Here is a 15,151-nt window from a genome sequence, read left to right as displayed (position 1 = left end):
ATGTGATGTACTTGGTTTTCCCTACTGTACCCCCATCCCTTCCCTTCTTGGAGTTATTAATAGCAGCTATCTTCAGCTGTGATCCCCAGAAATCTGAAATTCGTCCCAAACCCAATTAAAACTCCCACTCTTGCTGCCACAGTTTCGCTAATTACAGAGCTAACTCAATATTACTTTTTCTTTGAAAGTATAATCAATGAATGAATGGCCTTTATGGAAGTGCATAATATCCTGGAGGTTTTCCAGTTAGCCTTTAAAACCTTACACCTTACTGAATCAGCTCTTTTCACAGTTTTAATTATACATTTTTAGCCACGATTCTGGTGGCTGCATCATTCTTGTGCTTTTAGCTTTGATAGCTGCATTTGAAACAGTGGTCATGAAATTTGACTTTCTTGTTTGGAGCAGTGGGTGGGAATTGAAGGAATCGCAGTGGAGTTGTCCAGATCCTATCTGGCGAAGCGAACGCTTTGTGTCAGCCATGGTGAATACGTATTTTCTTCTGCTCCTCTCTCATTTGGGGTCCCACAGGGCTCAGTCTTAGGCCCATTTCTCTTCTCTCTTCATTTGCATTCCACTTGGTACCGTACTTAGGAAGCATGGCGTTTCTTACCACTGTTGTACAACAGTAAGATTTACGTTCTGCTTAAAAAGATGGACGACAAATTTGTTAGACTGACTGCACAAGTGTCTTGGCGGCATGAAGAGATGACTGACCCTCAACTTGGTGGTTATTTTAGCAACACCACTGAGACTCCCTCCGGTGGATCTGGGTTTTTTGACTCAGTATATAAAGCTGACTGTCATAAACCCAGGAGTTAAAATGGACAGATCAGTCCAATTATTTTAATTAAAACATTTTTTCAGTTGAAGCAGCTGAACAGAATAAAGCCAAATCTATCTGGGCAGAATTTTGAGACGGGACTTCAGTTAGCGGTTCCTCCATTGCTCCTCTTCAAATGGTTCAAAATGCTGCTGTATGTCTTTTAACTGGTGAAAGACCATCCAGACTGTTATTAACACCTCAAAAAGCCAGGCTCTGATGGTTTAGGGTTATATCAGGGCTCTTGGCTAAGGTAATTAACACTTTTATGATTGGAACATTAAAATAGAAAGGCACAGTGAAATTATAAAAGAACATATAATTTCCAGACCTACAGCTCTGTCCTGCTCAAGAGCAGTGCAAACTGAGGTCTTCATTTTGTAGTTATGTCCATACATGAAGTGAGGATTGCTGTATCACACATAATCAACTCAACATATCCTACACACTCAATCAAAAAAATCTTTGATATGTGGAGACAACTGTTGGCCTCCACATCAGTTGGCAGTGATTCATTATGTTTTATCCTTGGGGCCATTATGGTGCAATAAACCGTGCTAACAAAATGATGCTAATAGGATTAAAACAAGTTAATTCTGATATGAGCTCACTTTTTGTCTGCTACACAGAACTACCCAACATAGTGACAGTGGAGTACAGCACGATATTGAGGATAGGGGTGATTTTGGACAGATCCCACATCTTCTCCAGGAACATCCATAAATGTATCAAAACAACCGTGCAAAACCAAATTGTGCAGAGTCTGCACAGAGGAAGCAGAGGGCGTGGGTACTAGACTGGCCTGCCTGTTGCAAACCTGAAGGCGTGTTTGCAGGAAGAATGGGTCGGAATAAGACCTGAAAGGCTTCAGTGTTTGGTACCTTTAATGCCCGTGGAAATCTTAAGTGTCGTGAGACGGAACGGTAACATGTTAAAGTGGTCCCCACTTTTCTTTTTGGCACGTGTTGCAGGCCTGAAGTGCAAAAATGGATGTACAGTACATTGACAAATGAAATAAAATTAAAGAGAAAACAAAAACATGCAATAGCTTGGCTTAATAGTGTTTGCAAACAAATATAAGTCTGAGTACAATTGTGATAAAGTCCTTTATTTTCTGTAATGCAAAAATGTCATACATTCTGGATTCATTACAAATCAACTGAAATATTGCAAGCCTTTTATTATTTTAATATTGCTGATCATGGCTTAGATCATGGCTTAAGAAAACTCAAATATCCTATATTCTGGGAATCTTAATCTTAAACTGTAAGCCATAATCAGCATTATTAAAATAATAAAAGGCTTGCAATATTTCGGTTGATTTGTAATGAATGCAGAATGTATGACATTTTTGTTTTTTTAATTGCATTACAGAAAATAAAGAACTTTATCACAATATTCTAATTTTCTGAGACAGTCCTGTATGGTGATATTTAAAAAGAAATGTATTAGCATCATCTGCCTTGTTTTCTGATTCGGGGATGCACATGGTTTATACACATTCTCGCTATATTGGGAACATCATGTGTATGTGTCTGATTTATTTAAAGAAGTGAGACACTGATGAGTAATCAAATTCAGCGTATGATTGTCCAACGACATGTGCTTCACATTAGAAACAGGAAAATTCTGTTCTTGTTTTTTTTTTTTTTCTTCCTGATTTCATGGTGAACATTGATGACACGACAGCCATGCTGGAACACGTCCCTACTATGTCCACTTTAGCTACACCGCATGAATCTGTGTAGCTGAACAGATGGTTGACTGAGCTGGGCTCCAGCGACGCTCTGGCGATGCCAGATTCATTACACCGGCTTCACTTGACATTAAGCAAGCCTGAATGTGCCCGACAATTCAAAGCTGAAATGTTAAAAAAACTAACAAAACAGAAAGATTCATTATTAATTAAATGCACATATATTACTGAAGCATATACAGTATAGGCCGAGATTTATTTTTTTTATTTAACATGTTTCTTTATTGGGTAATCCATGTAAATTATATTACACAATACACATTTCTTTTAAAGGGTTCGACAGAATACCCCGTTTTATATTTTACCATACACACTCAAAAAAAAAAAAAAATAAAAACTAAATAAAATAAAAAAAATAAAAATAAATAAAATAAATAAGGACACAAAACGTAATATAACAAACACCCCAAAACACACACACTGCAAAATACGTAATTATAAACAGGTCCCAAAGTAAGTACCGATTACCAATCAAACTCTGACTGAGGACAATAATAATAGGAAAAATAAAGTAATAAACTAAAATACAGGACACGCAAAACAGCAGCAACAAAAAAAGTTAAAAAATAAAAATAAATTAAAAAAAAAATAAAAAAATAAGATAAATAAATAAATATTAAAATAAACTGACATAAGAGGAACCCTAAAAAAAAATTAGACATGGTTAGCAATATCATAGGCCGAGATTTAAAACGGATTATTTTGCTGCAGTGGTCCAACCAATATGTATAATAACACACTGAATAGACTTCACTGAGTTTCTATTCTGCACAAGTTCAAGCTGAACAAACAACGACATTGACATTGACTTGTAGATGAATAAATGGTAGAAAAAAAGACAGATCATCCTTCTTCGGCTATGTACTGCAAGTGGGTGAGGCTGGAAAGACTTTGTGTTTAACCAGTAACGTTTAGTCTACATATGATCTTAATAAAAGGAGAGACAGGAAAAAATGAGGGAGAAGCATGTGCTGGCAGTCGCCCAGGTGTGGACAGACTCAGGAAGTCGAGGCGGAATTCCAACAATGCAGGCAGCCAATGTGAGACGCAGACATTTCTGCGAGCTGTGCTCTTTGTTATGGCGAGGCGGTTGGGTTAGGTGAAGTCCTGCGGCTCTGGATAAATCTGGGCTTAACGCTGTAAACCCGTGGCCAAAGTTGGAGCGATGCGATTAAATGGTGTCACGACTGAGCTGTTTAAAAAACAACAAAACATCTCCCTCTCTTGCTTTGTGTTTCCCCTCCTGCCTCTGATAAAAATCTGGAGAGAAAGATCCTTTTCCCAGGCAGTTGGACTCGAGCGTGGTCGCCACAATAATAAATGCCAGCCGGCTTACGGCTCGGTCACTGAGCGAGAAAAACTGCAGCCAAAACCACCTTTGTCCTTGACGAAAGAGAAAAGAATTCCTCTCCTCCTCCTTGCTAGAACAGACTAGCTGGATTTGTATCATCAACACAGGATATGCCAGCTCTTTTCTGCAAAGGCAGGGCTCTGTCATACGTGGATAGACACAGTTAATCATTTTTGAGTCAAACAAACTATTGCGTCACCAGAGGTGTCAAGTAACGAAGTACAAATACTTCGTTACCTTACTTAAGTAGAAATTTTGGTTATCTATACTTCAATGGAGTCATTATTTTTCAGACGACTTTTTACTTTTACTCTTACATTTTCAGGCAATTATCTGTACTTTTTACTCCTTACATTTTAAAAACAGCCTCATTACTATTTCATTTCGGTCTTTAAAAAAAAACTATCCAGTTAAATTGCTCCATCCGGATAGAGTGAATTTGGTTGTGGTTGTTTCAGATGTTCTTGTCCAGTTTTGTTCTTACATCCGTTCCCTCAGATTCCTGCAACTAAACTTGGATGTACATTCCAATAAAGGTTAGGATAAATGATAACATGCCTCTGAAGTTTGACTTTTTGCACCATTACAATACTTATAGGCAACTAGTCATCATATCTCCTGCTCTCTGAAACACGTGTTAATGCTCAATAGTACACATATATGGTTCTTTAATATGTTTGCATTATACTAAGATGCATTCATTTTCAATGGCTTTTGTCCTTAATGGCTTTTTTCCCCCTTACATTACTTTTACTTTTATACTTTAAGTAGTTTTGAAACCAGTACTTTTATACTTTTACTTGAGTAAAAAACTTGAGTTGATACTTCAACTTCTACAGGAGTATTTTTAAACTCTAGTATCTATACTTCTACCTGAGTAATGAATGTGAATACTTTTGACACCTCTGTGCGTCACAACATTCATGCATTCAAAAGTTAAGTGTGATTATCTTTAGGTCTTTAGTTCTTTAATCATTAACACCTGTTACACACCAAGGCTGCACAACATGATGTCACTCTTGACGTTGACAACAACGTGACCTGGATTCCTTCTGATCAAGCCATCTAGGCTGACTATTCATTATTTCTGAAATGCCACAATGTGAAATCTGAATGTCGTCCCAAACCCAATTAAAACCCCCACTCTTGCTGCCACAGTTTTGCTAATTACGGAGCTAACTCAATATTACCTTTTCTTTGAAAGTATCTATAATCAATTAATGGCCTTTATGGAAGTTAATGGCCTTTATGTAAGTGCATAATATCCTGGAGGTTTTCCAGTTGGCCTTTAAAACCTTACATCTTACTGAATCAGCTCTTTAAAAAACAACAAAACATCTCCTTGTCTTGCTTTGTGTTTCTCCTCCTGCCTCTGATCAAAATCTGGAGAGAAAGATCCTTTTCCCAGGCAGTTTGACTCGAGCGTGGTCGCCACAATAATAAATGCCAGCCGTGGCAGGATGGATGATTTCTCGGTTGGTTGAGCAGGCGCGTCAATAAACAAAGACTATCCCCTTCACGCGGGTTCAAATCCTGGCCTGTAACCCCCCCCAATTTTCATGTCTTGCCACTTTCAAAAGAAAGACCACAAAACCTCCCAAAAAGAATAACATTCTACGTCTTAGCAAAGCTGGCGTGTAATTACATCATTGTTACAAAGTTGCCACTTAGTATCCACCCCTTTCATCCACTGATTTGTAAATATTTCATGTGCACTAGAACAGTGTTTCCCAACCTGGGGTCCGGGCCCCCCCTGGGGGGGCGCCTGAGATCTCTGGGGGGGGCGCAAAACTTTGTTTGCTTTGAAATTATGCAGTTGTAAAAATTATATTTGCGAATGAGTCATTCATAAGACATTGTTAGGAATAATTTATGAATGTCTTGAATATTTTTTGTGTTTTTTATACACTGGAAACAAACACAGGAAATGATTTCATTCCTTATTATTATATCATTACTCAACATTTAATTTACTCCGACAGGTTGTTAAAGAAAAGTGTTTAAAAAAATGTGTTCTCATATTAAAAGAGACATTTTTCAGAAATATTTTTATGTCCTTTTATGTCCTTTTGTGCGTATTTTATACATTGGTGACATTGGAGGAAAACAAAGTCATATGTATACAGAGTAAACCAAAGAGAAATGTATAAAAAAAAACATAATTCATGTTCATTTTTTCAATTAAAGACTCTTTTGGTGCTAGTACGTACGGGTCGGGGGGCCTGGCTGGTCTTAGACACAAGTAGGGGGGGCTCCAAGGAAAAAACGTTGGGAACCACTGCACTAGAACATGTAGTTTCAGGTTTTATTTTGAGTGAATCCAATGAGTTGAAGTCGGCCTGAATAGTTCAAATACCACGGCAATAGAAAAGGACAATGACGTGTTTCTAATCAGCCACGGCGCTGAATGACGGCACTAGAGCAAAAACATTTGAATTTGTAATGAAAGCACATCATTCATAAAGGGGAAATTCCAGTTGTAACTTGCCTTTTAGGAGCATTTGTTTAATGCTGATTTTCCCTTCAGCCTGCTCTCAGTCTCTCTGAAGGATTTTCTGCTGCTCATCTTTTATTTCAGTACTACAGCGACTGTCTGCACTGCATCTATCAACTGACACCCTTTGAAAACTACAAAGACTATTAAGTTGATGCAGTCGGTGTCTTTCATGTAAGCCCGCTGGATCCACTGAAAAAATCCTCCCCACTTATTTCTTTCCCTTTTAGAAGATATATCAGTGAATTTGGTTACAAATGGATTTTTTTCAATCCTGACACATATCCTTGTCCAGAATTTAAAGTTATGTGTTTTGTATAAATGAAGATAAAATTGTACAATCTCGGGACAGGGATTTTGTCCAGTTCCCTTGAACAGTTTTGTAACCTTTTGGAGAATCTGGATCCACAGCAAACACTGCTCTGGCATGTCAGTGCTGGCAAGAGAGAAACATTTGTGTCTTATCACCGAGCTGATGAATCTGTTTTTGTACGGATAAGAGGGTGAATGATTCAACCAAACACCCAGGTCCAGATCACCCTGCTGAGACGATCAGGGATCTTTCTTGCTCTGTGCATGCTGAACGGGGCGGCTACGCAGATGGTTAGAGGAGGTCCCCTAAACCGCAGTGCAAAAGAAAAACACAGGGAACAAAAACAATTCCATCTGACATCACGGGGAGGGCTGTCGCTGATATTTAGGTCAGGATATCGCCCGCCTGAAGTCTGCCAGTACTTAGATGGCCAAAAAAACCAGCAACAAAAAATGTCTCCCGCAATAGGTAGGCTATTACACATAATAACGCTGAGAGTATAAATGACAGAAACTAATCATCATTGCTTGCAAAGTATTATGTCAAAAGCTGGAGAGCTCAAAAACTGCAGCATGAGTAATGAATGAAGTCACGTTTATGGGACTGCGTGAAGCAGAATCAGAGGTTTCAGACCATTTACAGGGCACTGACCTCGGCTTCAACTACGTACACAGCATGAGATGTTGTGATCTCCCAAATACTATCCTTCAATGTTAAGTCGCTGTATTCACAGCTTGTACTTCTCCGTGGGGATCAAGCAGCACAGATGTAGACTTCCTGGAGAGTCGGTGGTTGAGCTGACCCTGAGTTCAGATGGCAGTATGGTGGTGGTGGTGGAGGGTGCTCTCGTCTTCTGGGACAGAACAACGCACGAGTTGACATTAATGTTGTTTTAATGTTATTGTTAAAACATTACAAGAATAACCTTATCTTTATACAACATCCACAAGTTGTTTTATTTCCCCTATTGAATGATTTTCAGTTTCATTTTAAGTATTTGATTATTATTTTTAGAGTAACGACAGTCACAGTCTCTACGACGGAGTATTAGGGCCAAACTAGAAAAAAAAAATTTTAATTACGAAAATAAAGTTATAATAATATGAGAATAAAGTCATAATGTTGCGAGAATAAAGTTGTAATATTACGAAAATAAAGTCGTAATATTACGAGAATAAAGTCGTAATATTTGGAGAATAAAGTTGTAATATTACGAGAATAAAGTCGTAATATTAAATATATTATAAATATATAAATATAACTTCATAAGATGCTCAATATTCAACATTTTAACACAGGGAGAAGACTGCTCTTCCTGTTAGAGTTCTCATAAATTACGACTTTATTCTTGTAATATTACGACTTTATTCTCGTAATATTACGACTTTATTCTCATAAATTACGACTTTATTCTCATAATGTTACAACTTTATTCTCGTAATATTACGACTTTATTCTCATAAATTACGACTTTATTCTCATAATGTTACGACTTTATTCTCGTAATGTTACGACTTTATTCTCATAATATTACGACTTTATTCTCGTAATATTACGACTTTATTCTCATAATATTACGACTTTATTCTCATAAATTACCACTTTATTCTCGTAATATTACGACTTTATTCTCATAAATTACGACTTTATTCTCATAATGTTACGACTTTATTCTCGTAATGTTACGACTTTATTCTCATAATATTACGACTTTATTCTCGTAATATTACGACTTTATTCTCATAATATTACGACTTTATTCTCATAATATTACGACTTTATTCTATTACGACTTTATTCTCGCAACATTATGACTTTATTCTCGTAATTTTACGACTTTATTCTCATTATATTATGACTTTATTCTCGTCATTAGCAATTTTTTTTTGTCTTAGTTTGGCCCTAATACTCCGTCGTACAGTCTCCCATCCGTACTATCGGCAAAAACAACCCAACCTACATTTCGACCCTTAAACCAAAAAAAAATTATTAGCTGTGTGGTAAAGTTAGTGAAACATCAGTTTAGCTTGGCGAAGACAAACCTGTTTGTAGCTTTCAGCTAAATCATAAGGGCGTTGGTATGTTTGCCCTTGAAAGTGCGACATAGCAGTGTAATAATCGTTAAAACAGTTTCTCATTTGTAAGTCCCAGTGGATGAAACCAATATTCTTCTTCGTGGTTTCTAATTTTTATAGCTTTGCAGCACTAAGATCTCAATGAGACTCATAAAAGTAGTAATATGAGAGAAAATAAGAAAGTTATATTCTGCAGTTTGTGTACCTTTTGGCCATTAACCGATGATCGTTGTCTTGGGTGGGAGTGCGGATGTGGACTGACAGGTAAATGCAGAGATTTGATTTATGGCTTAAAATGATACTAAAACATTTTGGGAATTGTCTTTTGTTGCCATCAACCCTTGATTTAGGAAAACGTGAGTCAGTGTGTTGTGATAACAGAGACGGGAGGCCACGGTCTGATCTAATGTTTCACATAGTTTCAGTGGGACTGGAGGATTCAATCGATGACTCCCTGCATATACGAGAGCGCACTCATCGAACCAATCAAGAGGCATCATGTTTGATCTGAGCAGTTTTCCTCTATATTATTTTTTAAAAAAAGAAAGAAAGAAGGAATTTGCAACTCTGATGTCCCTCAAGGATCTGGCCATTCAGTTGATGGACTTCTCAAATACAATGTTTTTGGTAACTGCTCTGTTTGACGTGGATTGCTGAATGAAGCGTCATCATTTCCAGCCTGGACCAGTGCAGTGTGCAGTGTCATGTTTTTTTTTTAATTATTTATCATTTTTATTTTTCAAAATGAAGACAGAAACAATAAATAAATAAATAAATACAAAAGGTTAACAACACCACATTTCACATAATCAATAAGAGAAACATTACAATGACAAAAAAAAAAAAAGACAAGGGGGTGGGGGCAAGGGTTGGTACAGATAAACTTTAGGAATGATGGAGCCTCTAGTGTCAGTTCAGGTCCAGCTCTAAAAGAAAAATAAGTAAAATAAAATAAGAAGCATGTAAACCAACACAACAGGTCATGTTGTTATTCCATTATTCTCAAGTGTTGTCTAATGACAGTCCATGGGGCAAATTGGTCATTTTCATTGTCTTTAAGGATTGAGGTTGCCTTTTCCATTGACAATAAATCCAAAAAGTCCTTCAGCCAATTGTATTTATGAAAGCAGTGTGGCTTGCGAATCTTCCAATTCATAAGTATTGTCCTCTTCACAGCCAGAAAAGCTAGGGCAATGACACGTAGCATAATTTTTACATGTATATTTTCCACTGCACTCCCCAATAAACATACAACAGGACATTGAGGAATATGAATATTCACCCATGTTGAGTTCAGCCTGGTGGTCAGGAAATATTCAGCTACAGGTGAGAGCCGCCTCTAGAAGGCAGATAAGCCCATCCCTGAGCATCAGTTGCACAGGGATCAGAGCTTGGACATCCGTAGCAGCTCCATAAAAAAACATTGGAGGATCCTGAACCCTCATCTGTTTTATGGAGTTTAGGGCATATAAGATTTAAAATTATGTGTCTGTGCTACCTGTGTCACTGCTTTCAAGTATTCTGAGAGGATGAACGATGGAGTTGATTTTACAACATTTCTTAAATCTAAACAAAACAGAGCTAGGTGCGTGTTTTAGATCAAGCTACCAATTTAACAGCCCGAAGATCAACAGGGGTGTCTACATTTCTTCTAAGGTAAATTAAAGCAAGTATGCCTTTTAAGTTATGTAATTGCAGTTTCATGTAGCAACACAGCTTTTGGCTCATGTAAATTAGGTAGATATAATCATCGCTAGCATCGTTAGTTCACATCAGATAATGGAGCTACCGAGCACCAGTAATAACTTTAAATCTAAGGTTATGTGGCTCATACTCAATCTAAAGTGATGTAGTACTATAAGGTCAGATCCACTACTAGCTGTGCAGCACTAAATCTAAAATTCTGTAGTTCAGTAAGTCCGAAGTAATGCCTTTCCAAATTAAACTACCGGTAATTAAAAAGTTAATTAATTTAATCTTAGCCTACAGTGCATGAACTGTTGATCCTGGATGTTGCCAATTGCGATCATGATAAAAGCAGAATGAGGCTTCTCCTGCTGGCAATGCAATCTGCAAACCCTTGTCTCTTGCAAACCTGCAAACCTTATTACCAACTGGATCTATTTTTAGACTACAGTATGTAGAAATCCCTCCATGGCATATTGAAGCCCCAACTGAATGCTTCTTAACAAAAGGTGGTGTTTTTGTGGTACAAGGTGTTCATACAGACAACAGCCATTGTAAAACTGTAAACAACCTGATAAGAGGTAGCAACAGTAACTAGTATTGTACTGTATTTTCTGGACTATAAGCCGCTACTTTTTTCATAGGTTTTCAACCATGCGGCTTATACAAAGGTGCTGCTATTCTGTGGATTTTTCTTCCACCACTCGGGGCGCTCTAACCGGAATTAGAATCAACACTAAGACAAAATAAATGCAAAGAAGAAAACGCTACTTCTTCTTTAGCAGATAGAAGTAGGTAGAAGCAGATTTCAAACAGATAAATAGATAAATAAATACCGGTTATTTTCTCTTGGTTCTTTCCCGTTTTAATCAGCAAAGTTGCTGCTGTGTTAAAAGAAAGGATCTATTTAGGTACAAACATGTACATCATTTACAGTTCAAAATCCTTCAGTAAAATCCTTCAGTACATGTAGTAAATATCTAACAACATAAATATCCGGCTTGCATATCTTTTTTTTTTTAAATAGAGCGGATGCGGCTTGTATGCAGGTGCGGCTTATATATAATACGGTAGATAAATTGATAAATAGATAAATATCTAGATGGATAGATAGATAGATAGATAGATAGATAGATAGATAGATAGATAGATAGATAGATAGATAGATAGATAGATAGATAGATAGATAGATAGATAGATAGATAGATAGATAGATAGATAGATAGATAGATAGATAGATAGATCGATCGATCGATCTCCAAAACAATAAAGGACAAACGCTAAGTATATGCAGAGTTGTGGCGTAAATCACGGCCGTGTGTGTGTGTGTGTGTGTGTGTGTGTGTGTGTGTGTTCTAGTGTGTGTGTTCTACGGTGTGTATGTGTGTTCTACTGTGTGTGTGTGTGTGTGTGTGTGTGTCTTTGTATGTGTGTGTTCTACTGTGTGTGTGTGTGTGTGTGTTCTAGTGTGTGTGTGTTCTAGTGTGTATGTTCCAGTGTGTGTATGTTCCAGTGTGTGTGTTCTACTGTGTGTGTGTATGTTCTACTGTGTGTGTGTGTGTGTGTGTGTGTGTGTGTATGTGTGTGTGTGTGTGTGTGTGTGTGTGTGTGTGTGTGTGTGTGTGTTCCAGTGTGTGTTCCAGTGTGTGTGTGTGTGTGTTCCAGTGTGTGTGTGTGTGTGTTCTCTACACTGTGTGTGTGTGTGTGTGTGTTCTACAGTGTGTGTGAGTGTGTGTGTTCTTGTGTGTGTGTGTGTGTGTGTGTGTGTTCTAGTATGTGTATGTGTATGTGTTCTACTGTGTGTGTGTGTGTTTCGAGGAGGGGCCAGGAGGCGGTCCACCTCCACCCTCTCCCTCTCAGCAGCAGCAGCTTTGGTCCGGGAGCAGAAACAGAGCCAGACTACTGTGTTGTTGTTCAGGAACTGGCAGCGACATCGCTGAGGAACAAATGAAACAAACACTGGTGGATTAACCGCGGAAAACCAGAGGAGCTCCAGTCGGAACCAGAACACCACTGATCGAGAATCGGGTTTACTAAGGTTCGTTATTCCCTGGAACAAAAACACAACATCGCAGCATCGACCTTCATCAAGCCTGATTTATGGTTCCGCGTTAAATCGACGCAGAGCCTACGCACGTAGGGTACGCGTCAACGCGCAGCGTACGCCGTAGGCTCTGCGTCGATGTAACGCGGAACCATAAACCAGCCTTTTTTACAAGTGTCCACGCAACGATTAAAGCCACGGCGGATCGGTCCCCGATCCTTGTAAAATACAACATCCTACGAACTGTACAACACGAAAATCGTGCTCATTTCCCCCGCGGTTGATTTATTTTCGATCGACAGAAAGTGAATTATTGTGTAAAATTAGAAACACGTGCTACGCGGCTAGGCTAGGCTAGGCTAGCGCGGCTAACAGCAGCTAAAACGCCTCAGTTGTTGAAGAAATACATCAAACCCATAGGATGGGGTTTTAGCTGCTTAAAAACACCATAACACACCAAATTTGTGCCCCCATCCACCCTAACTTTCTGTTCCCAGCTTAGTGTCATCATTTAGCTTGCTAACTTGTACAAAAGCGTCTTGTTTTTATTTGTTTAAACCTCTTTTTACACCAAATTACTACTGATTTGTTGCCAGGTTGTGATTTAGCTGTTTTAAGGCAGAAGGAAAGGTCAGCCCGTTGAGTTATGATTGCTTATCTCAGATTGATGTGATGGTAATGTGATGATGTTCATGCTGGAAGCGACTGACATTTAACTCTTTCTTCACATGTTTGTGCAGCTTTTTGTCTCAGCTTTTGTCTGTTTCACCGTCCATTCATGCATTTGTGGGTTTGTGTATCCTTTTTGGGATGTGGGGAAATTGACATCTCCATCTCACACACTGTCAACTACAGGACTGTCTCAGAAAATTAGAATATTGTGATTTTCTGTAATGCAATTACAAAAACAAAAATGTCACACATTCTGGATTCATTACAAATCAACTGAAATATTGCAAGCCTTTTATTATTTTAATATTGCTGATCATGGTTTACAGTTTAAGAAAACTCAAATATCCTATCTCAAAAAATTAGAATATTCTGGGAATCTTAAACTGTAAACCATAATCAGAAATATTGAAATAATAAAAGGCTTGCAATATTTCAGTTGATTTGTAATGAAGCCAGAATGTATGACATTTTTGTTTTTTTTAATTCCATCACAGAAAATAAAGAACTTTATCACAATATTCTAATTTTCTGAGACAGTCCTGTATTCTTTCGGGATATGTTTTTGATGGATTCAGATGACTTTATTAATCCCTTTGGGAGGTTCCCTCTGGGAAATTGACATCTCCATCTCACACACTGTCATGTACAAATCAAACACCCCCAAAACCAAAACACCCATACAAGAATAAAAAGATAAAAATAGAAATAAAATCTCAAAATAAAAATAAAAAGTGCAGTCCCATAAAAATGCGCTGCAAAAACTCAAAATCTTAACAAGAATATTTGTCTTATTTCTAGTTAAAATGCCTCATTTTTAGTCAAAAAAATCTCATAACACTTAAAACAAGACTCATCACTCTAAAAAACAACAATTTTCACCTGTTTCAAGTAGATTTTCACTTAAAATAAGTAGAAAAATCTGCCAGTGGAACTAGATTTGTTTTTGCTTCTAATGAGAAGATAAATCTTGTCCCACTGGCAGATTTTTCTACTTATTTCAAGTGAAAATTTACTTGAAACAGGTGAAAATTGTCAAATAACAAGTTATTTTTCTGGTAATGACTCTTGTTTTAAGTGTAATGAGATTTTTTGACTAAAAATTAGATATTTTAACTAGAAATAAGACAAATATTCCTGGTAAGATTTTGAGTTCTTGCAGTGTGATTATATGGATAGAAAAAGTGTTGTGTAATATAGTGGTAAGTGTTAGTCTAGTGGCTGCAGAGGTGGGCTTGGGTCTGTTATTACACTGTCCTGGTTATTGCACAGTTATTGTACACTGACTGACCCCCCACATATGAAATATTTTCAGTTTATATACACATTGATTGTCTTCAAGTGAAACATTTAAATTTTCTTTTAATTTGCCATTTTCACTCGTGTGGCTCCCTGGTATTCACTGATTGATGACATGAGAGACACTAACATCGCTCATCCTGCTCATCTTTAGGAAAGTAATTTCGGTATCCCATTTTTAGAGATATTTACACAAAGTCCAGTGTGTTGTTGGTCTGACTGACTTTATAGTTGTGTTAGTTGACACGCTCAGTTTATTTACTTTTAAATTATCCCCTTTTCTGGAAATTATGGTGTTTAAATTGTAGCAATGTGCTTTTTTTTGCTGTTTGAGGAAGATAATAAATAATCATGTGGATGTCTCTATGGTAACCAGGAAAATGGAAGAGAAACCCATTGCCAGTGTTTTGGTGTATTCAAAGCCTTTCAATTGACCAGGCAGGCGTGGGCCGGTAATAGTTCTTGCAAAAGGTGAACGTATTATACTAATTGGAATTCTCTTGACACTCTTTTTGGAGATTAAATGTTGGCTTGAGATGTGAGATGCTCATCCTTTGACAATCTAACAGTGGGCCTCCTTTGTTTGGTGCTCATGGTAAACAGAGTGGAGATGTGTTGTCAGGATGTTTTAATCGGAGTCA

The 15,151-nt window shown here is 37.6% G+C and overlaps 1 protein-coding gene across 1 annotated transcript in view; it reads left to right on the top strand.

Moving 5' to 3' along the window:
* Window positions 1-12,369: 12,369 nt before the first annotated feature.
* Window positions 12,370-15,151, top strand: part of ncor2 (nuclear receptor corepressor 2) — a 154,509-nt gene continuing 151,727 nt past the window's right edge. The window contains 1 exon segment of the mRNA XM_061730433.1: window positions 12,370-12,536. The gene's annotated coding sequence lies outside the window, so the exon portion shown is untranslated.

Source organism: Cololabis saira, chromosome 9 (assembly GCF_033807715.1).
Source record: "Cololabis saira isolate AMF1-May2022 chromosome 9, fColSai1.1, whole genome shotgun sequence".
Classification (NCBI taxonomy): Eukaryota; Metazoa; Chordata; class Actinopteri; order Beloniformes; family Belonidae; genus Cololabis; species Cololabis saira.
The sequence above is the reverse complement of the archived record's forward strand: the minus strand, read 5'-3'. Positions and strand labels throughout refer to the sequence as shown.